The sequence below is a fragment of the Phyllobates terribilis genome, unplaced genomic scaffold (genome assembly GCF_046119375.1).
Source record: "Phyllobates terribilis strain yellow unplaced genomic scaffold, ASM4611937v1 Scaffold_4__5_contigs__length_816908805, whole genome shotgun sequence".
Lineage (NCBI taxonomy): Eukaryota > Metazoa > Chordata > Amphibia > Anura > Dendrobatidae > Phyllobates > Phyllobates terribilis.
The window spans coordinates 54310522-54334712 of NW_027362764.1; the positions used below are offsets into that span (position 1 = coordinate 54310522).

Below are 24191 nucleotides of genomic sequence, written 5' to 3' on the forward strand. Positions count from 1 at the left end.
GCAGACCGCTGAGGCTGATGTTGGTGTGCAGCACAGGGATAGGATAACTCCCCACGGGAAGAGTGTAGCCTCAGGGCAGCGTATGTGAATGCTGGGGCTGATAGTGCAGGCCGCAATAATAAGAGTTCAGAATCCGCTTCAAACAGTCCAGGGTCTTTATTGTTGGTATTACTAATGACCCAACAAGAGTACTGGGTAGGAATGAGCCTGGGTGTCTGAGAGCATTCGGGCGAGCCCCACTGGTCAGGGTGAGTGTGAAGGCCTACCGTTCTCTCTCTGCCCTTGCTGACTATCCCCCTTTTCGTGGTGTAATAGCCCACGTCCCTGAGCTGGCCGTGTACTTCGCCTGTATGGCTTGCGACTCGGGCCTTAGGTACCTGTTGCTTCTCCGTGCTGTACTGGTCCCTCTGTGTGGCGGAGCCTCCAGGCTTCTTAGGCCAAGGGACCTGAAATCCCTCGCGGGTTGGTTCTCTGCTGCCGGGCTTGCAACCCTGACAGCCTCGGACCCCAATGTCCGGTAGTGATTCTCTCAGCCAGGACCGGCTCTCGTCGCCTCTGTCCCTGGCTCGCAGCTTCTCCACTGCCTCACGGACTCCTTGGCTACAGCTCAACTGTCCCTCCTCTCTGGGACTAGTCTCAGTCCTGAGACAGGCCATCCAGTTCTCTCTAACCCTGCCCTCAGCTCCAGCTTTTATAGCGGCAGCCTGCTCCCCCTACTGGCCCGGGACAGGAGGTGCTGTATGATAATTGTCCCTGACCAGGGAACCTCCCTCCTGCTCTCAGACACAGCCTTTAATATTTGTGGCATCCAGGCCTGGGGTGACACATAAGCAAATTGCACTTAAGAACACTGATAATTTAGAGTCCGAAATAAGTATAATAAAAAGGTTCTACTGTACTGCACACCTGTCCTTTAGATAACAAACATATGACGCGCCCCCTGGGCTGTGGGGTACCCGGAGCCGGGCCGGCAGACGCTGGGTGATTGTAGTCACTGTGGTGATGACCCGGTCTGTGACCCAGGGTGGTCAAACCAAGGGGTAGTCTATGTGTATGGTATTTATAATGTCCGACTACGCCACCTGTGGAATGCGGCTAATGGAGGCCGCCGCTGCGGAACAGTCCTCTGAAGCTGGTGGTATAGCAGCGAGGGTGGTATAACTCCCCACAGGAAGAGTGTAGCTTCAGGGTAGTGTGTGTGGATGATGGTGGTTATGGTGCAGGTAGTCAGTAATCAACACGGAGTCAGATAGTGCAGTCCCAGGGTCTGTACTCACGATTATAGCAGTTCCAGTTACAGGCACCAGTGCAAGGCCCACGGCGTCCTGTGCTCACTCAGTGAGGGGTTCAGCCGACCCTCAGGTAACTCCGGAGCATTTAGCAGGACCCCCTTCTGTGTGTCCTCTCTCTGGCCTCCTTCCTGCACCTCACACCCAGTGACACTTCTATCCGGTATCCTCGGGCCTTGGCGGGCGACGTGTGTTCCGTCCCCTCGGTCCTATGTGGCTACCTTCTTGGTGGACTGGTGTGGACTTATGGCCAGCGGTACTTAAAGTGCTGCAGCCTCCGGTTTTCCAGTTGAACCTTGTAGTTCTTGCTAGTTGAGGAACTGGTTCCCTCTATCTGGCCTGACCCCTCTACCTCCTGGTAGCAGCGGGCGTACGGGTGGCTTGCTGCACGGCCCGTACCCCTAGGGTCCCTTCTCTTCTCGTTCCTGGAGCCTCCCGCTCCCTCTCCTCCTCAGGCTCAGGCCTCCTGACTAGGCCTGCCTGTGGAGCAGAGCTCATACAGAGTCCCTGCTCCCTGTCTTCACCTCAGTCTGTCTGACTGGAACTGACCCTTTATTATAAGATGGCTCCCTTACTTATACTCCTACTCCAGTGCTCCCAGGATCTACGTCCTCCACCCCATCCACTACCTGGTTCCCCCTCTCTAATTGGTTCCTCCCCACTACAGCCAGGGATCAGGGACTGTGCTCTCCCGCAGGAGCAATCTCGCCCTGTCCCCCGGAAATGTGGTGTAGTGAATGTAGTGTTAGGGTCCTGAGCCATACTCCATCCTTACCTGAGAGTGAGATACCATACCTCTGGATGAGATGCAATAACTCTGTGGCGACCGAACCCTCAGGGGCGCCACACACCCCCCTGGTAAAACACAGCACGTCCGCGGGCTGGAACAGAGTGGAATACAATTTTAAAGACATGCAAAACTTTTAGGATGCATCCGCATATAAGAGCATAAACTACATTTGTTCCCTTTATGGGAGGTCACTGGCATTATAATAAACTTTACTTTCAATAAAACTCTTTGTATATATAAATAAGCACATTTTCTCATATAAAACATTCTATTAGGTCACAGCATGATCTGCAACCAGGTGTCCATTTTCTGTAAGGTGCAAACTGGCAGACATGAGGGACCCGTCCAAAACCCTCCACGGAGGCCCTGTGGTGGCTGCAGGGCATAGATGATCCAGGTGTTGGACCACGTCTTTGGCCACCTCCAACGGGTTTTTGTTCAGTGGTCCTAGGTTATAAACATATAAAACCAATAAGGGGCACCTCAAGAGGTGCAACTATTTACAGGAAGTGGCTGCTCCCAGTCCTCAGCCGGTCAGTTTTTAGACCCGTTCCAGGTAACTAAGTAGACGGGTTAAATGTTCACACAAACTTTAACTGGCAGTGTCCATCCTGCACGGGTACGGGTGACTACTTGCAGTCTTTAATAGGAGTGCTCCCTCTGGGGAGGCTCTGGTCCACAATAAGCTGACCCAGCCGGGTCTTCAGCTTCGCAGAGGTAGAAGTCGCTCTCTTCCTCCACCTTGTGGACATTGAGGGCATACCAGCCCCTTACTACTCGGTGACGAGTGTAAGTCACCGTGTCTCCGGGGTAGAGGTCCCGATCAGGGTGACCCGCTTTTAGATGAGACTCCACGTCCCTCCTGTTGACAAACAAGTCAATGTCTGTGTGCCGGTCCCGGATGAACCCCCATCCGGCCTCTAAATTGAATTTTACTACAGTCCCTTCTTCTCTGGGACCGTGGGTGGCTTTGTTGGCCTGGCGGGCCTGGGTCTTTTCCTCCAAGTTCTGGGCCTCTAATTTCTCCCACCGCACGCGCCGTGAGCTGCGCTCCTTTTCGAATTGGACCAGCTGTCGGTGGCAGAACTCTTTACGGCGGGCTGCGGCTGCCCTGGTCTCCTGGGAGAACCCCATCAGATCCTCCCCAGAGTGATCCTACTCAAACTGGGCCTCGTCTTCCGGCAACTGGGAGACGGTGGCGGGCTGCGGAGCGGGCAGGAGCGAGGGCCGCTGGTCCTCCACCTCTGCGGACCAGTCCCACCGGCGACGTCTGTACACTCACTCGGCTGGCGGGGGAGTGGGCTCCTGCAGGGGACCCGGAAGCTAGCTGGCTGTGCCGGTGCCCAGAGGTAGCGGTGTCTGGGCCTGCGGGGCGTGCAGGGTGGGCGCGCCCGGGACTTGTGGGCCTAGGAGCGGCCCGCCGCTGGTGGTGCCCGGGGTTGGAGGGCTTGGCTGTGGGCCTAGGAGCGGGCCGCCGCTGGTGGCGCCCAGGGTTGGAGGGCTTGGCTGTGGGCCTAGGAGCGGGGTCAGGAGCTGGCTGGTGTTGGTTGCGCCCAGGGTCAGCGGCTCCACCAGGGGGCCCAGGAGCAGGTCGACGCTGGCAGCGCCTGGGACAGGGAGACTCCTCCTACCTGCTCCCGCGGCCACTCCTGTGTCACGTGTCGCCTCCTGGCTCTGGTCGGGATCCGCCAAGGCTGGGGCACCGCCGGTGCTTGGTAGCGTCATCCGCTGCTCCATCTCCCGTCTCCACCCGGTGATGGCGTCTCGCTGGGCCCTCTCCATCCTCCGGCCCAGGTCTTCCATCCCAGAGCGGAGGAACTCCGAGTCCTCCTGGTGCAGCTTAGCTACTAGCTCCTCCAGGGTGTAGGGTGCTGCGGCCTGCAGCAGGCCGCCGACTGGGGCTCTGGTGCTGCCGTCCTCCATTTCCCCACCAGGTGCGGTCTGTCTAGACTGATCCAGACCACACCCTGTCTCCCAGTTTTCTGCTCTCCTCTCCCCTTTTGGGGGCGGTCACATGGCATTTTGTAGCGGTCCCATGGCAATCTGCTGTCGGTCACTTTCAGGGTCAGCCCCCCCACCTTGATGGACACACTTGCATACATGACCACTGCTGTTTGGGGCGGGCTCCGCTTCTGGCACCATTCTGGGACCTGGCCCACGATGGGAGGTGGTTTCTTGTCGTCTTTTAGCATGCACATAATGGCGCCCGTTCTTCTGGGGAGGGCGCCACATTCAGTACAGTAAAACAGTCTTTAGGCGCACAATACCGGTAATAACGGGCTGGTTGCGTATCCTGCCGACTACGCCAAAGTTGACGTGCCCCCTGGGCCGTGGGGTACCCGGAGCTGAGCCGGCAGATGCTGGGGGATTGTAGTCACTGTGGCGGTGACCCGGTCCGTGACCCAGGGCGCTCAAACCAAGGGGTAGTCTATGTGTATGGTATTTATAATGTCCGACTACGCCACCTGTGGAATGCGGCTAATGGAGGCCGCCGCTGCGGAACAGTCCTCTGAAGCTGGTGGTATAGCAGCGAGGGTGGTATTACTCCCCACAGGAAGAGTGTAGCTTCAGGATAGTGCGTGTGGATGATGGTGGTTATGGTGCAGGTAGTCAGTAATCAACACAGAGTCAGATCGTGAGTAAAGACCCTGGGACTGCACTATTATAGCAGTTCCAGTTACAGGCGCCAGTGCAAGGCCCACGGCGTCCTGTGCTCACTCAGTGAGGGGTTCATCCGACCCTCAGGTAACTCCGGAGCATTTAGCAGGACCCCCTTCTGTGTGTCCTCTCTCTGGCCTTCTTCCTGCACCTCACACCCAGTGACACTTCTATCCGGTATCCTCGGGCCTTGGCGGGCGACGTGTGTTCCATCCCCTGGGTCCTATGTGGCTACCTTCTTAGTGGACTGGTGTGGACTTATGGCCTGCGGTACTTAAAGTGCTGCAGCCTCCGGTTTTCCATTTGAACCTTGTAGTTCTTGCTAGTTGAGGAACCGGTTCCCTCTATCTGGCCTGACCCCTCTACCTCCTGGTAGCAGCGGGCGTACGGGTGGCTTGCTGCACGGCCCGTACCCCTAGGGTCCCTTCTCTTCTCGTTCCTGGAGCCTTCCGCTCCCTCTCCTCCTCAGGCTCAGGCCTCTTGACTAGGCCCACCTGTGGAGCAGAGCTCATACAGAGTCCCTGCTCCCTGTCTTCACCTCAGTCTGTCTGACTGGAACTGACCCTTTATTATAAGATGGCTCCCTTACTTATACTCCTACTCCAGTGCTCCCAGGATCTACGTCTTCCACCCCATCCACTACCTGGTTCCCCCTCTCTAAGTGGTTCCTCCCCACTCCAGCCAGGGATCAGGGACTGTGCTCTCCCGCAGGAGCAATCTCGCCCTGTCCCCCGGAAATGTGGTGTAGTGAATGTAGTGTTAGGGTCCTGAGCCATACTCCTTCCTTACCTGAGAGTGAGATACCATACCTCTGGATGAGATGCAATAACTCTGTGGCGACTGAACCCTCAGGGGCGCCACACATACAGGACAAACATCTAAATACACAAATCACCCCAGAAAACACACAGTGCAAGAAGGAAAATAAGACAAACTCTGTGTCATAAGTCAGAACAAACCTCCCAAAGGCTGCATGCCCACGATGCGTTTTTTAAGCGTTTCCGCAGCGGCAAAAACGCTGCAGAAACGCTTAAAAAACGCATGGTAGAAGGCCTGCCATGTTCTCCAATGATAATCCGCATGTGCTGTGCACATGCTGTGGAAATTTCCGCTGCGGATTATCATTGCGGAAAAAAACGCAGCACAACCAATTATTTTGTGGAAGCGCTGCGTTTTCAACCGCCATTGACTTGCATTAGAACGCATGCATTCTGCTTCACTAGATAAGCACATGCGGAATCCATGCGTTTCAATGTGCGGAGGGTACCCAGGTCTAGAGGACAGGAGACTCTCCTCCGGACCCGGGTACCATAGAAAACTAAAAAAAAAAATTAAAAAAAAATAAATAAATGTTATATTTGCCTTCTGATGGGCCCTGGTATCCGTGTCTTCACATGCCGCAGATCGCGATGGACTGAAGGACCTGTGCTGACGCTGACGTCGGCAGGTCCTTCAGTGTACCGCGATGTGCCGGCAGCCAGGACGGAGCAAATCAAGACTCCGGGGGCCATCGAAAGGTAAGTATAGATTTATTTTTTTATTTTTTACCAATCTTTACGGTCACACTATATAAATACATGCCGGTTGCATGGATTTATATAGTGTGACCAAGTTGACAAGCACTTTCCAAGTGATGCTAAAATCGCTTGGAAAGCGCTTGACAACCCGCATGCGGAAATGCAAGTGAGGAACGCTTCACATCCGCATGTCCCTGGCAGGAAAAACGCATGTACAATCCACATGTACAATCCGCATGTACAATCCGCATGCACAATCCGCATGCGTTTTTTCTGCCAGGGAGATGCAGAAACGCTCAGGAAAAATCCGGAGCATTTCTGCATTGTGGGCCAAAGAATGCAAAGGACTCCTACTATAAAAAAAACTGAAACAGTCTTACCAAGTCCTGCAAATCATGGCTCACTCAGTGCCAGTGTGGCATCAATCTCATAAGTCCCACTAACTGGTCACATAAAAGAGAGATAGAGGTGCGGTGCTCCCTACGCGTTTCCTCTCATCCAGATTCATCAGGGGAGACTTTCATGACTGGGAATGCTCCACCATTACTGACCATCCAGCCGTTATCCTCCTAAGTGGTCACAATTGACCACGAGCGCCATAATAGCTCCCCCCATGGAGCTGCTATTTATGCCAGCCGCCCTTAGAGTTCACGGCTGCATCATTTCCGGTCGCGTCTGACCTACTTCTGGCATCTGGAGCGCAAGCTTCAGCCGTGGAGCGCATCCTCAGCCGCCTGGTCTTCATTTCCGGTGACGTAGTGCTGCCGCCGGTCATCCGAATGCATCATATAGCAGTGGAAAGCACTTGTGCATTCAAAGGCAGCGCTATGTTCTAGGCGGTCATACGCTACTTAGGGACCGCAGAGAAGCAGCGCTATGTTATAGGCAGAGTCACACATAACTTGGGGACCGCACATAAGTAGGGCAGAGGTGAACTAAATACATATATAATCTTCAGTCCCTCTTAAGAGATAACTCCCTTAATGGCCACCCATCCGAAAATGACATAACAATATACTATCAGGTGTTGGATCCAAAGTAGCCTAAATAGGGATAAGAAAAGGGGGGCACGGATAATGATATACAGTGGTGGCCAAAAGTATTGGCACCCCTGCAAATCTGTTAGATAATTCTCAGTTTCTTCCTGAAAATGATTGCAATCACAAATTCTTTGGTCTTATTATCTTCATTTAATTTGCTTGCAAGGAAAAATCACAAAGAGAATGAAGCAAAAATCAAATCATTGATCATTTCACACAAAACTCCAAAAATGGGCCAGACAAAAGTATTGGCACCCTCAGCCTAATACTTGGTTGCACAACCTTTAGCCCAAATAACTGCGAACAACCGCTTCCGGTAACCATGAATGAGTTTCTTACAATGCTCTGCTGGAATTGTAGACCATTCTTCTTTGGCAAACTGCTCCAGGTCCCTGATATTTGAAGGGTGCCTTCTCCAAACTGCCATTTTGAGATCTCTCCACAGGTGTTCTATGGGATTCAGGTCTGGACTCATTGCTGGCCACCTTAGAAGTCTCCAGTGCTTTCTCTCAAACCATTTTATAGCGCTTTTGGAAGTGTGTTTTGGGTCATTGTCCTGCTGGAAGACCCATGACCTCTGAGGGAGACCCAGCTTTCTCACACTGGGCCCTACATTATGCTGCAAAATTTGTTGGTAGTCTTCAGACTTCATAATGCCATGCACACGGTCAAGCAGTCCAGTGCCAGAGGCAGCAAAGCAACCCCAAAACATCAGGGAACCTCCGCCATGTTTGACTGTAGGGACCGTGTTCTTTTCTTTGAATGCCTTTTTTTTTTCTGTACACTCTATGTTGATGCTTTTTCCCAAAAAGCTCTACTTTTGTCTCATCTGACCAGAGAACATTCTTCCAAAACGTTTTAGACTTTCTCAGGTAAGTTTTGGCAAACTCCAGCCTGGCTTTTTTATGTCTCGGGGTAAGAAGTGGGGTCTTCCTGGATATGCTACCATACAGTCCCTTTTCATTCAGACGCCGACGGATAGTACGGGTTGACACTGTTGTACCCTCGGACTGCAGGGCAGCTTGAACTTGTTTGGATGTTAGTCGAGGTTCTTTATCCACCATCCGCACAATCTTGCGTTGAAATCTCTCGTCAATTTTTCTTTTCCATCCACATCTAGGGAGGTTAGCCACAGTGCCATGGGCTTTACACTTCTTGATGACACTGCGCACGAAAGACACAGGAACATTCAGGTCTTTGGAGATGGACTTGTAGCCTTGAGATTGCTCATGCTTCCTCACAATTTGGTTTCTCAAGTCCTCAGACAGTTCTTTGGTCTTCTTTCTTTTCTCCATGCTCAATGTGGTACACACAAGGACACAGGACAGAGGTTGAGTCAACTTTAATCCATGTTAACTGGCTGCAAGTGTGATTTAGTCATTGCCAACACCTGTTAGGTGCCACAGGTAAGTTACAGGTGCTGTTAATTACACGAATTAGAGAAGCATCGCATGAGTTTTCAAACAGTGCCAATACTTTTGTCCACCCCCTTTTTTAGGTTTGGTGTGGAATTATATCCAATTTGGCTTTAGTACAATTATTTTTGTGTTTTTTCCTTGCAAGCAAATTAAATGAAGATAATAATACCAAAGAATTTGTGATTGCAATCATTTTCAGGAAGAAACTGAGTATTATCTGACAGAATTGCAGGGGTGCCAATACTTTTGGCCACCACTGTATATCCATACTCAACGTGTGCCACCCAGCCCCTGAAGTATGAATTGTATTCCAGCCACAGTAGTTAATATGGACGGTGGCTATAATATCCCCCATTGCTTACTTGTTATAGAAGAAAGTGACCCGATCCCTCTTGTCATCACCTACAATCCAAATCTGGGGAGCGGCACGGAAACCACAACCTTTACTACAAAAAGATGGCCGATTATAATCCATTGTCACTGACTTATTTGAACCCTTTTTCATCTTTGAAAACCTAAAGCGGATAGAAGAAGCTGAAAAAGTCAACTAATGCACAAATCATTTTTACGTTGTTGATCATTTGATTCTTTTTTGAACTTTTTCAGGTTTTTTCCAAGCAGAATAATCCTGAAAAAGACACAGTGTACATAACGTTACTCACTCTACAGGGGTCCGACGAGGTCTCTTGTCACCGCTCTCGCCTTTGTTGATAGGCTGCAGCAGTGACTTCCTGTCTACAGTGCTGTAATCCATCATCCAGCGAAGTGGCTTGTGACTTCTACATCAGACGCTGAGTTCAGTGATTGACTGCAGCGCTGCAGACAGTGGCGTACCGCGGCAGACCACGCCACTGCTATGGGGCCCGTGGCCGGAGGGGGCCCGTGAGGGCCCCAAGCAGCGTGGGAACGAGGAGGATAGGTGAGTAGGAGGTTGCGGCGGCAGAGGAGCGGGTTGCGGCAGTGGAGGAATGGGGCACACGCTGTAGCCGCTGCTGCAGCTATCACGTGTCCCCGCTGCTAAAGGGACATGAATATTCCCTCTTCTCCACTCCCATGGGCGTGGAGAAGATGGAATATTCATTCTCTTTAGTAGCGGGCACGGAGGAGCGCTGAGCCCTGGCTCCTGCTGTCAGTGCAGAGGAGTGAATGTGCCGGCAGCAGCTCACCTCGGCTTCTGAGAGCTCGCGCTGCTCAGATGCCGACATGAGCTGCTGCAGACAGGACGCAGCGCTGGAGCAGAGGTGAGGAAGGAAGGTGAGTATAAGTGTTTATTGTTTTGTGTGCAGTGATTGGGGGGTTGAGGAGGCCACACATACCAGGATTGGGGGATTGAGGAGGCCACACATACCAGGATTGGCGGATTGAGGAGGCCACACATACCAGGATTGGGGAATTGAGGAGGCCACACATACCAGGATTGGGGAATTGAGGAGGCCACACATACCAGGAATGGGGGATTGAGGAGGCCACACATACCAGGATTGGGGGATTGAGGAGGCCACACATACCAGGAATGGGGGATTGAGGGGGCCACACATACCAGGAATGGGGGATTGAGGGGGCCACACATACCAGGATTGGGGGATTGAGGGGGCCACACATACCAGGATTGGGGGATTGAGGAGGCCACACATACCAGGAATGGGGGATTGAGGAGGCCACACATACCAGGAATGGGGGATTGAGGGGGCCACACATACCAGGAATGGGGGATTGTGGGGGCCACACAAGCCAGGGATTGTGGGGGCCACACAAGCCAGGGATTGTGGGGGCCACACATGCCAGGGATTGTGGGGGCCACACATGCCAGGGATTGTGGGGGCCACACATGCCAGGGATTGTGGGGGCCACACAAGCCAGGGATTGTGGGGGCCACACATGCCAGGGATTGTGGGGGCCACACAAGCCAGGGATTGTGGGGGCCACACATGCCAGGGATTGTGGGGGCCACACATGCCAGGGATTGTGGGGGCCACACATGCCAGGGATTGTGGGGGCCACACATGCCAGGGATTGTGGGGCCACACATGCCAGGGATTGTGGGGGCCACACATGCCAGGGATTGTGGGGGCCACACATGCCAGGGATTGTGGGGGCCACACATGCCAGGGATTGTGGGGGCCACACATGCCAGGGATTGTGGGGGCCACACATGCCAGGGATTGTGGGGGTCACACATGCCAGGGATTGTGGGGGCCACACAAGCCAGGGATTGTGGGGGCCACACAAGCCAGGGATTGTGGGGGCCACACAAGCCAGGGATTGTGGGGGCCACACATGCCAGGGATTGTGGGGGCCACACATGCCAGGGATTGTGGGGGCCACACATGCCAGGGATTGTGGGGGCCACACATACCAGGGATTGTGGGATTGAGGGGGCCACACATACCAGGGATTGTGGAATTGAGGGGGCCACACATACCAGGGATTGTGGGATTGAGGGGGCCACACAATGGAGGATGGGGAAATTTACCAGTAGCTGCTGCATTTCCCACCATAGGCTTATACTCAAGTCAATAGGTTTTCCCATTTTTATGTGGTAAAATTAGGGGCCTCGGCTTATATTCAGGTCGGCTTATTTAAAATATACGGTATTTTAAAATCAGTGAGTACGTGGTGCCCATAATACTGCAGGACTGTGGCATGCATTATACTATATGGGGGCTGCATTTTACCCTATGGGGTGTGTAATATACTGTATGGAGGACTATGGGGAGTGCATTATATTCTATGGAGGACCATGGGAAGTTCATAATACTATATGGAGGATTAAGGGGGGTGGATTATACTATATGGAGGTTTATGGGGGGAGCATTATACTATATGGAGGATTATGGGGGTGCATTATACTATATGGAAGATTATTGGTGGTGCATTATACTATATGGAAGGCTATGCGGGGCCATTATAATATTTTGAGGGCTATGTGGGGGGCCATTATACTGTATGAAAGAAATTATACAGTGTGAATGCTTGTGTGGGGTCATTATACTGTTTGGAGGGCTGTGTGGGGGCCACTATACTGTTTGGAGGGCTGTGTGGGGGCCACTATACTGTTTGGAGGGCTGTGTGGGGCCATGAAAGTGCATGGAGGGCTCTGTGGGGTTCACAGTTGGGGGATTATACTGTGTTAGGGTCACCATACTTTGCCGTGGAAGTTGAAGTGGGGTACAATAGTGTCATTATACTGTGCATGCGGAGGAATGCACCATAGGGGTATCATACTGTTTGGGGGGCACTTTTGTTGGCATCATACTTTATGGAGGCAATGAAGGAGGGATCTACGACTTCAGAAGGAGGTAAATTACCATGTAAAGGCTGGAAAGTTATGAGATCTGCTCTTCTGTGACACTGACAAATATTTATTTTTTTGTGGGGGGGGGGGGGGGGCAATTAGAGCTTCTGCTATGGGGCCCCATGACTTCTATGTACGCCCCTGGCTTCAGACACAACTTCATTTTTTTATTTTTTTTTTGTGGCGCTGTTTAGATAAAGCATAGAGGCTTTTTAATGTCTGACAATCACTAAAAATGTCACACACATTCACATCAAAGCCGACGTATACATTGTACTCATTTATATAATGTATATACATATGACGCGCCCCCTGGGCCTGTGCTGTGCAGGGGGATACCCGGAGCCGGATCGCTGGGGGTTGTAGTTCTCCGTGGCGGTGACCCGGTCCGTGCCCAGGGTGGTCAAACCAGTGGCAGTCTATTGGTGTTATAAAAAGTGTCCGACTACGCCACCCGTGGATTGCGGTCAGTGGGGACCGCCGCTGCGCTGCAGACCGCTGTGGCTGATATTATATGCGCAGCCAAGAATGGGATAACTCCCCACGGGAGAAGTATTGCCTCAGGGCAGCTAGAGTAGATGATGGTAGTGATGGTGTGAGCGTCCCAGTACTAATGGTGCTGGTGCGGCAATGAAACACAGAGACGTGTGGTTGCAGTTTCCAATGCTTTACTCACAGTTCTTTACTGGTCCTAGTCACCTCGGTACCGGCGGTGACTGCCCAAGCCGTGCTGCGTCCACCAGGCAAGGGGCTCGACCAACTCCCAGGCAATTCCAGAGCGTGGCACAGGACTCCCTTCCTTTCCTTTCTCTGGCCGTCCCCACCAGTGACCCACCTTTGTCCAGCTTCCTCGGGCCTTCTGTCGGCGAAACCTCTCTCCGGTTTCCCTGACCTTATGTGGTATGCTTTCCTGGTGGATGTAGTGAGGGGTCGCACCAAGATGTCGTCACAACCTCCGGTTTTGGCTGAGGATTAGTTGCCTCCACCAATTTGGGTTCCGGTACCCTGCTCTGCCAACCCTTCACCCTGTATCTCCTGGGCCTATGGGGTTCCTTCTGTCCTCGTGTCTCTGGGCCTTTCTCTGTGTTCCTGTTCCTTGCTTCCTTTCTTACCGTCCTTTCTGTTCATTCTCCTTTCTCTCTCTCTCAGGCTCCAGCCTCCTGACAAGGCCTGCCTGCGGAGCAGAGCCCATGCAGGGGCTCTGCTTCCTGTCTTCTCCTCTCACTCTTAGCTTCTTCTCTGCACTGCACTGAACTCTGTCCTAAGATGGTGCCCACCTTATATACCTCCTTCTAACACCCGAGCCCAGGTGACTAGCAACCAATGGGCTCCTATCTATGCCCAGAGACCCACCCCTATCTGCTCCTACACCACTGGGTATTCCACCCCCTCCCCACTCCAGCCAGGAACAGATGCTGTCGTGCCTGCACTTCTGTCTAGTGGGAGCACCGTTGAGCTGTCCCTCGGAAATGGGGTGTGTGTGGTGCATGCAGCTAAACGAGTCCTGGTCCACACTCCATCCTTACCCGGGAGTGGAATATCGCACCTCTGGTTTGAGGTGCAATACCCCTGTAGCAGCCGAGCCCTCGGGGTGCTACATTCCCCCCTGGTAAATCACAGCACGTCCTCAAGCTGGAAGAGAACAAAACAATTTGAAAACATAGAAATTTTTAGAATGCATTCGCATATAAGACATTCAACAATTAACCCATCCCTTTAAGGGAGGTACTCTTTTCCTTTTAAACGTTACTGGTATAAACATCGTAAAACATTATAAGACTTTCTTCACACACATATAGAATACTATAAACTCCTTTAGCAGCATATGAAACTTTTTCAGTATAAGACATTCTTAAGTAAAACATTTTATTTATTTTTTTTTTTTTCAAAAACACATTCTTGAGTTCTGGCCGTGGTGCGACTTGCGACCAGGTGTTCTTTCTTCTTAGGGGAATGGCTGCTCTCAGTCCCCAGCCAGATAAGGGATATAGGGGGTAACTTCTACACAGTTCTATATCAGTCCCAACGGGGACCACACTCCACTCAGCAACAGTTTCTATACCCTTACGGGTAACTATTTACAGTTCCACTTTACCATTCACTGGTAACGGTGTCCTCCTCGCTCTTCCGGGTAGTCTTCAGGTCCGTCCGGACTCTCGGGGTAGTCCATGTCTGGGCGGTACCGCAGCTCCTCCTCTGTTAGACGGTGGACATGGAGGGCGTACAGTCCCTTTGCGCCCTTGTGCCGGGTGTAGGTGACCACGTCGCCGGGGTACAGGTCACGGCCGTAATGTCCCTCTGGCAAGTGGCTTTCAACGTCCCTTCTAGTGACGAAGACGTCGGTGTCAGCCTCCGGGTCTCTTATGAAGCCCCAGCCGTGCTCCAGCTGGAACTTTACTACGGTCCCGGTGGCTCGGGGACCGCGGATGGCTTGGGAGTCCTGACGGGCTCTCCTCTTCTGCTCCGCGCTCCGGGCTTGGAGTCGATCCTCCCTGATGCGCCTCTGCCGCCGCTCCCTTTCAAAGGTGGCCAGCTGCTGACGGCAGCAATCCAGGTGACGAGCTGCGTCCGCCTGGGTTTCTTGGGGGAACTCCATTAGATCTTCGCCGGTGGGGTCCCATTCACGCTGGGCTTCCTGCAGTGCGGGCTGGGCGACTTCCACGGGCTCCGGAGCCGGTATTAGAGACTCACGCGGGGGTGGAACTCTCCAGGGCTGACCGCTGGTCAGTTTGGCCGGCCACACCAGGGGCATTCCATCTGGGCCCGTATGCTTGGCGAAGAGATCCGCGCCCAGGGGTGGTATGGCGCGGGACCCCCTTTGGGGAGCAGCGCCCGGGGGCACTCGGCCTTGCGACCAGGCCCGTGGTCGTCTGATGGTCGCGCCCGGGGATGGCACAGTCACGGTAGGGGGCGCTGGTGGGGCAGCGGCGCCCGGGTGTACTAGGCCCTGCGTCCCGGCCTGTGACGTCTCCTGCTTTACGACGCCTGGATTCAGAGGGCAGAGCGCGGGGCGGGGCGTGTCAGCGACACCTGCAGCCTGAGGCCTAGCTGGCGGCGGTGGAGGCGTGGTGTCAGGTACGGTCCCCGGGGCTTCGGGTCCCGCAGCGGAGGGTGGGGGCAGGCTGGTGATCTCAGGGCTTGGGGTGATGATGTCCCCGTTACCTGCCTCGGCCTCCGTGGCTTCCTCCGCGGAGTCATCCGCAGCCGCCGGTCCATCTTCTCCGCCCTCAGAGGCAGGCGCACTGCTCGGTCCTCGCGGTGTCTCCTGCTGGCCGGTTACGTGCTGCCGGGCCAACTCCTCCTTCCACCCAGCAAACACATCTCGCTGCGCCCGGACCATCCTCCGATTTAGGTCCTCCAGTGCAGCTCGGGCGCACCCCGGGTCTCTGGGCAGCTGCGCCAGCAACTCCATCAAGCTGCAGGGTGGCTCAGCCTGTAGCAGGCTGCGGGCCAGGGTGCTGATGGGGTTCGCTGCTCCCTCCATCTCCGGGTGCAGTAGGTCCAGACTGATCCAGGCTGCACCCGGCCCCACAGTTTTCTTTCCTATCCGCCCCCATGGGGGGGGGTCTTGGGGGCATCTGCTGATAATCACCTTTAGGGGCAGCCCCCCCACGTTGATGGACATCTCCACTGCTGCATTCATGGCTGGTGGGGGCGGGCTCCTTCTTTGGTGCCATTCTGGGACCTGGCCCTCGATGGGAGGCGGCTTCCTGCTGTCTTTTGGTTCGCACATAATGGAGTCCGCTCTGCCAGGGCGGGAAAGGCGGATGAAGATGGCGGGAAACGGTCCAAGATGGCGTCCGATGGCGGGAATCGGCTCCGGATGGCGGGAAACGACTCCGGACGGCGGGAAACTTCTGGAAATGGCAGGAGACTTCTTTTCAAGGTACATGTACAATCTTCTTCAGGCACGCAATACCCGTTTGTGGCAGGTTGGTAAAGATCCTGCCGACTACGCCAAAGTTGACGCGCCCCCTGGGCCTGTGCTGTGCAGGGGGATACCCGGAGCCGGATCGCTGGGGGTTGTAGTTCTCCGTGGCGGTGACCCGGTCCGTGCCCAGGGTGGTCAAACCAGTGGCAGTCTATTGGTGTTATAAAAAGTGTCCGACTACGCCACCTGTGGATTGCGGTCAGTGGGGACCGATGCTGTCGTGCCTGCACTTCTGTCTAGTGGGAGCACCGTTGAGCTGTCCCTCAGAAATGGGGTGTGTGTGCTGTATGCAGCTAACTGAGCCCTGGTCCATACTCCATCCTTACCCGGGAGTGGAATATCGCACCTCTGGTTTGAGGTGCAATACCCCTATAGCAGCCGAGCCCTCGGGGTGCTACATATACACAGAAATAAGATAGCTGGATCTCTGGCAGCAATGAAGTTGGAGACCCCCCCTGTCACCATCACAGAACAGTACTGGGGAAGACTGTCACGTGACAGCAGAAAGGGCAGAGGGGCAGGGAGAGTGCAGCTGTGGGGTGCAAACAGGAGAGGGTAGAGGCTAGAGCCATAATACAGGAGGCTGCAGTACTCACTCCAGCTCAGCACTGTGCTCCCCTGGCGCCTCCTTTCCCCCTCCTGATAGAGCTGACAGCAGTGCAGGACACAGGAGCCTTCTCCTTTCTTTCTATTAGCACTTTCTTCTCTGCTCCCTTCAGCAGTGATTGCACAGCTCTCCTGGCCTCATGTTTCAGCAGCCTGAGACTCCACAGCAGGTAACAGGTCAGTGCTGGGGGGGGCAGAGCTTACTGCTGTGCTGGGGGCGGGGCTTACTGCTGTGCTGGGGGAGGGGCTTACTGCTGAGCTGAAGTAGGGGCTTACTGCTGTGCTGGGGGAGGGGCTTACTGCTGTGCTGGGGGAGGGGCTTACTGCTGTGCTTGGGGCGGGGCTTACTGCTGTGCCGGGGGAGGGGCTTACCGCTGTGCTGGAGTAGGGGCTTACTGCTGTGCTGGGGGAGGGGCTTACTGCTGTGCTGGGGGAGGGGCTTACCGCTGTGCTGGAGTAGGGGCTTACCGCTGTGCTGGGGGAGGGGCTTACTGCTGTGCTGGGGGAGGGGCTTACTGCTGTGCTGGAGTAGGGGCTTACTGCTGTGCTTGGGGCGGGGCTTACTGCTGTGCTGGGGGAGGGGCTTACTGCTGTGCTGGAGTAGGGGCTTACTGCTGTGCTGGGGGAGGGGCTTACTGCTGTGCTGGGGGAGGGGCTTACCGCTGTGCTGGAGTAGGGGCTTACCGCTGTGCTGGGGGAGGGGCTTACTGCTGTGCTGGGGGAGGGGCTTACTGCTGTGCTTGGGGAGGGGCTTACTGCTGTGCTGGGGGAGGGGCTTACTGCTGTGCTGGGGGCGGGGCTTACTGCTGTGCTGGGGGAGGGGCTTACTGCTGTGCTTGGGGCGGGGCTTACTGCAGTGCTGGGGAGGGGCTTACTGCTGTGCTTGGGGCGGGGCTTACTGCAGTGCTGCGGAGGGGCTTACTGCTGTGCTGGGGGAGGGGCTTATTACTGTGCTTGGGGCGGGGCTTACTGCAGTGCTGGGGAGGGGCTTACTGCTGTGCTGGGGGAGGGGCTTACTGCTGTGCTTGGGGCGTGGCTTACTGCTGTGCTGCGGAGGGGCTTACTGCTGTCCTGGAGGAGGGGCTTGCTGCTGTGCTGGAGGCGGGGCTTGCTGCTGTGCTGGGGGCGGGGCTTGCTGCTGTGCTGGGGGAGGGGCTTGCTGCTTTGTTGGGGCGGGGCTTTGCTGCTGTGCTGGGGGCGGGGCTTACTGCTGTGCTGGGGGCGGGGCTTACTGCTGTGTGGGGGCGGGGCTTACTGCTGTGCTGGGGGAGGGGCTTACTGCTGTGCTTGGGGCGGGGCTTACTGCAGTGCTGGGGAGGGGCTTACTGCTGTGCTTGGGGCGGGGCTTACTGCAGTGCTGCGGAGGGGCTTACTGCTGTGCTGGGGGAGGGGCTTATTACTGTGCTTGGGGCGGGGCTTACTGCAGTGCTGGGGAGGGGCTTACTGCTGTGCTTGGGGCGGGGCTTACTGCTGTGCTGCGGAGGGGCTTACTGCTGTCCTGGAGGAGGGGCTTGCTGCTGTGCTGGAGGCGGGGCTTGCTGCTGTGCTGGGGGCGGGGCTTGCTGCTGTGCTGGGGGAGGGGCTTGCTGCTTTGTTGGGGCGGGGCTTTGCTGCTGTGCTGGGGGCGGGGCTTACTGCTGTGCTGGGGGCGGGGCTTACTGCTGTGCGGGGGCGGGGCTTACTGCTGTGCTGGGGACGGGGCTTACTGCTGTGAGTCTCCAAGAGCAGGGTAGTGAGTGCAGTGCAGTGGAGCGCTGTGCTGAGCCTCTGTGTATATGCCTGCATGTGTGTGTATACAGTGTATGTGTACCTGTATGTGTGTACAGTGTGTGTGTACAGTGTGTGTGTGTGTGTACAGTGTGTGTATATGCCTGCATGTGTGTGTGTACAGTGTGTGTGTGTACAGTGTGTATATGCCTGCATCTGTGTGTGTGTACAGTGTGTGTGTGTGTGTGTGTACAGTGTGTATATGCCTGCATCTGTGTGTGTGTACAGTGTGTGTGTGTGTGTACAGTGTGTGTGTGTACAGTGTGTGTATATGCCTGCATGTGTGTGTGTACAGTGTGTGTGTACAGTGTGTGTGTACAGTGTGTGTGTGTACAGTGTATATATGCCTGCATCTGTGTGTGTGTACAGTGTGTGTGTGTGTGTACAGTGTGTATATGCCTGCATCTGTGTGTGTGTGTATATGCCTGCATATGTGTGTGTACAGTGTGTGTGTGTACCTGTGTGTGTGTACAGTGTGTGTGTGTATGTATTTGAGTGCCTGCATGTGTGTGTGTGTGCGTGTCTACGTGTATATATGTGTCTGCACACGTGTGTGCGTGCTTCCCTGCGTGTCTGCATTTTTGTGTGTGTGATTGTCTGAGTGTGTCTGTGCATTTCTGTGCATGCTTGCTGTGTGTGTACGTGTCCCCATTTCTGTATGTGTATCTGTGTGTATATATTAGGGCTCTTTCACATGTCCTGATATTTACGGGACTCGAGAGATCTGTGTCCACCTGTGTGTCATCCGTGTGACACATACTGGCGCCTGGGAGTCAGTGTACAGTTGAACGCTACCCTCATCATGGTTCCTTGCCGGCGCTGCGATCAGCAGCAGCAGGGTAAGTGATGAGAGTAGTAGTCTACTCCCGCTGTGTTCAACCATAAAAATAAGAATACAATAAAAAAATCCTTATACTTACCTCTCCTAAGTGTCCTCCTCTGTAATCTGTGCGAGTTCTCACGCCGAGGAGAATGACTCCAGCAGCGAGTGGGCCCCGGAGCTGCACTCAACAAGCGGTGTCCTGTCATTCACTGAGCGCAGCTCCGGGGCCCGCTCGCTGCAGGAGTTATTCACCTCAGCGTGCGCTCTCGCACGGATTACAGAGGGGGACACTTAGGAGAGGTGAGTATAAGGATGTTTTTATTTTATTTTTATTTTTACAGTTGAACACAGCGGGATTAGACTACTACTCTCATCATTGACCCTGCTGCTGCTGATCGGCAGCGTTCAGCACCCGGTGCTTGGGAAGAGCGCTAACCGTCATCAGTGTGTGGGACATTTTGCGGCCTGTGCAGCAGGTAAAAAACAGACATGACAGCGTGTTTTGCCCACGGACACCACATGGTCTGAGGTGCGCACATTTATTTGAATGGGTCTACGTGTACCAGTGTCTCTGGTACATGTGGAAACTGTCACCGCATGTACTGACGTGTGAAAGAGCCCTTAGTGTGTGTCTATGTGCGTGCTTGTTTTCATGTATGTCTTTGTGCATGTCTGTGTGCTCTTCCGAAGATTTATTATATTTGGGGAGAGATGGGAGAGAAATTTTAGGAGACAGAATGGGGAGATGTGTGAAGAAACAGTATGGTGAACTAGGGGAGGGGTGGGAATGGGTGCGGGAACAGTGTGAGGAGACAGTATGGAGGGAGAAAAGTGTGAGGTGACACAGCACAGAGACTAGGTAGTGTGGGGGAAGGTATAGAGATGCAACAGTATGGGGGGAACAGTGTGAGGGCACAGCAAGGAGGGAACAGTATGCTGAGGAGGGGAAGTGTGATGAAGGGGCACAGTATAGAGACTGGGCAGTATAGGGGGGACACCATGTGAGAGGACAGTGTGAAGAGGAGACCCAGTATGGAAAGGAGAGGACAGTGTGAAGAGGGGGCCCAGTATGGAAAGGAGAGGACAGTGTGAAGAGGGGGCCCAGTATGGAAAGGAGAGGACAGTTTGAAGAGGGGGCCCAGTATGGAAAGGAGAGGACAGTATGGAGAGCAGGTACCATAAGAGGGGTAGTGTGGGGGTGATATTTTGTGCAGGGAGCATTGTAAGAGTTAGGTTTATTCAGGGGCTCAATGTAGATATTTTTATTCAGGAGCATCATAATGACACTGTATCTTTCAGGGCATCGGATGGGGATGTGCTGCAGAATACCGGAGAAGATGGAAGTCTGCAGAGACGAGGTGTGGATGGGAAAAGTCATCATGGAGTCTGGACAAGAGGAAGAAAAGAAAGAGAACGACTCTAATCAGAGAAGACGTCTCAGGTAAGATACCTGGATGTAAATGTTTATTTGTGATCCTGCCTGTCTCTCATCAGTACTGTGGTTCCTGTATGGTCCACAGTCTGATGATGACTGATAACAACAACTCCCAGTATCTCTATTGTTAATTGCATACTGGGATACAAAGATATATGGGGCTGACCTGACATTACAATTGATGGTGGTTCAGATGATGTATTCATGTACTGATGTGTTTGTGCGCGTCTGCGTGTTTGCGTATGTCATTTTCTATGTATTTTTGTAAGATGCATGTATGTAATGATGCATTGTGGTGTGTAATAACATTCATATGCTTGAGGCACCTTTATTAAATCTATTAGGTCTCTTTCACATCTGTTAGGGAATTCCATTTGTCTTTCCACATTTAGGAACAGACAAGTGAAATTTGCTAACCTTGTCATAACTGTCACCATAGGGATGTGCTTGTATGGAGCGGGATCAGGAGCTGAGCCTGCTCCATACCGGGCAGATGTCAGCTGTGTTACATAGCCGGCGTCTGCCTGTAACAGCAGTGATCAGAGCTCGCCTTGATTGCTGCTGTTTTGAGTATTTAAGTGCCCTTGTCAATCACTGACAGTGGCATTATATAGCACGATGGCCGGTGCATGCAGTCATCAGCTCCCTTCAGCCCCCTGTGACGCAGTTGCAGGTTGCTGATGGGTTGCCAGTAGTGCTGAGCGAGCGTGATCAGATAAGGTGTGATCCCAGCATGCTCAGGTGTTATCCGAGTATCTTGTAGTGCTCTGCTAATATGCCTGAGTCCCCGTGGTAACATGTTTTGCGGCAGTAGACAGAAGCAGCACATGCAGGGATTACCTAACAAACAGGCAATTCCTGCATGTGTTGCGTCTGTCTACCGCCGCAAAACATGCTACCGCAGGGACTCAGGCATATTGGAAGAGCACTTCAAGATACTCTGATAACACCCGAGCATGCTGGGATAACACCTTATCCGACCATGTTCAGCACTTGTTGCCAGGTGCTGCTACCATGTTAGTCGTTCAATGAAGCTCAGCCTGAGGTTGGGCTCCATGGAAGATGTCACAGTCAAGGTGCCGGACATTATTACAGCACGCTCACTTTGTAGTTAGCGGTGACTGTAATGTCTCCCTCCTTGCACCGACCCTATAACAGAAAGCGAGTGGTGGCAGGGAGAATAAAACGTAATTTTATTGTCTTGACCAGTTAGAAGGTCAAGACAATGTCCTGTTCCAGACTCTCGTGAAGAAGACCCTCACATAAGACCCTTCACCACAACAACTCTAACACAACTGGAAGCCTTTACTGCCCCCTGACAATTCGACCTGGACAGAGGCAAAAACAGCCGATCTAGGAAAGCCAAACAACAACAGAGGAATCGGTGCACCTGGCGTACTACCAACAACACTCCAAATATGCTCTAATTTTAAGACTTTCCCACCAGTTCTATTAGAGACCATGTTTACTAGTTGACATTGATTCACCGGACTTTGACTTTGAATACAGGGGATGCAAACCACGACTGACCTGACTGACGCGCTTCTTTTCTACTCATAGCTGTACCTAACAGGACATATGGCCTGTATTAATTTTTATGAGCCCACATGTATTTAATAGGGACCTCAAAGACCCCAGCATGAATCCCCGAGTACATGGCTAGATACACATGATAAAAGGATAACCCAGACATTTTATCCACAGGAAGCCATGAAGGTCATGCTTTACCCATGAACGGGTCAGCAGGAGGAAGATCTCGCTGGTCACTCCCTAGGCTTCAGGCTCCAGATGGTACCTCAAACACAGCACAGGGTTATAATCCACACTTCCTTCATGCTGCGTCCTGGGAACTTTCCATTGTATGTTTTTCATTGCAGCAGTATTTTTTTCTGCGATGCTTAGTCTTACTTTTCTATTATTGGACATATACAATGTTCTTATGGTCCTTTCTGCTCTCATATAACCACAGCTGCCATATTTTGCAAAAATATCTTGCACTGGCAGTTTTAGTGTCAAGTGAGTTGTAATTGTCACAGTTTAGTCCTTTGCTACATTGTCGTGCAATTCTTTGTATAAAACAGGGTGCCTCTTTAATGGAGTTTAAGTGGCACAACTTCTCCCCATAGTGTCCCTCTCTAATTGGTAAATATTGGAGATGAATTATTGTAGAAATTTTACATGGTCATGGCAAATCAACCACATTTTTTCCTATGGACACTTGTGTAAGTTCAGAGGTCACCTAAAGTTGCCCGATAGCTCTGACTACTTTGCTAACTTTTGTAGTTGTTTTTCTGGCAGATATGGACTTATCACTAGTGATGAGCGAGCACTAAAATGCTCGGGTTCTCATTGCTCGGGTCGAGCACATTGGAATACTCGGGTGCTCGACCCGAGCAACAAGCCCAATGTAAGTCTATGGTAAACTCGAGCATTTTTCAGGCTGCTCCCCCCGGTGGTCTGCAGAGGGCCTAAAAATTGCCCAAATCGATGGGAACAGCATGGGGAAGACCCCTGGAAGCATCTCTGACTCCCAGATCACTACTCTCAACAACGTTGTCAGAGTATTACGCCACCTTTACCAACTCACAATAAAACATACAAAAACAAAACCAAAATGGATTTTCCTGGGAAATATGTTAAGGAACATCCTTTCCAGGGTAATGACTTGTATATAAGGCAAAATAAATAACCAAAAACAAAAATACTCCTCCACACCTTGGGCTATGTTCACACGTAGCATTTTTGATGCGTTTTTGCACTTTTACATTGCTTTCAACCAAGACAAATGCATTCACCAGGAAATGTCATTTTAACATTTTACTACCTTATCTGGCCATGTGGTGTGTGACACATCATCAGACTCATGCATACAGTGCTAAACAGACATGGGAACAGCATGGGGAAGACCACTGGAAGCATCTCTGACTCCCAGGTCACTGCCTAAAAGTGTACCCATCATAAGTGATCCTTTGCGCATGCGAAGATGCCTCCCGCCATGCACCTGTCATTGCAGACTTGCAACAATCACCGTCCACGTCTTTGTCCCAGTGCAGCGTTCAGTTGTCCCTACCCCATTCCTTGGAATGCAAGCGCAAGTATGCAGCCAGCCACCCACCCACCCACAGGCTGCAATACTATACTGCCAAATTTTTGACAGCTGCTTGCTCTTAAAATGTGTCCTTTTAGGCTCATGGAGGTGGAAGCTTTTCATAACCTCATGCCAGCGGTGGCTGGGTGTCCATACTCGGTCCCCAGCCGCCACTGTTTCTCCCGGTGTCATCTCCGCCTTCCACAAGCACAGGTCCCACAACATTACCCGTACCCTCCCCAGTGCACTTACTGGGAAGGACCGCCTAACCACAAACACGAGTACAGGTGAATGTGGCCAGGGACGGTACGGAGCCAGTCCACAGCTTTTTTTGCTGAGTTGTATTTCACCACAGCCATATTCTTTAGCTTGGTGAAAGGACTTTGGAAACCATATCTACCCAGCTGTCATTTCTCCCAGGAAGTCCTCTAAAGCTGCTTTCACTTGAAATGTGGCCTTTTAGGCTCGTGGAGGCAGAAGCTTTTCACAACCTCATGCCTCGTGTCCATACTCGGTCCCCAGCCGCCACTATTT

The 24191-nt window shown here is 52.9% G+C and overlaps 1 protein-coding gene across 1 annotated transcript in view; it reads right to left on the minus strand.

Annotated features, from left to right (window-relative positions):
- Window positions 1–24191, minus strand: part of LOC141264921 (probable acyl-CoA dehydrogenase 6) — a 190720-nt gene that overhangs the window by 133289 nt on the left and 33240 nt on the right. The gene's annotated exons all lie outside the window — the stretch shown is intronic.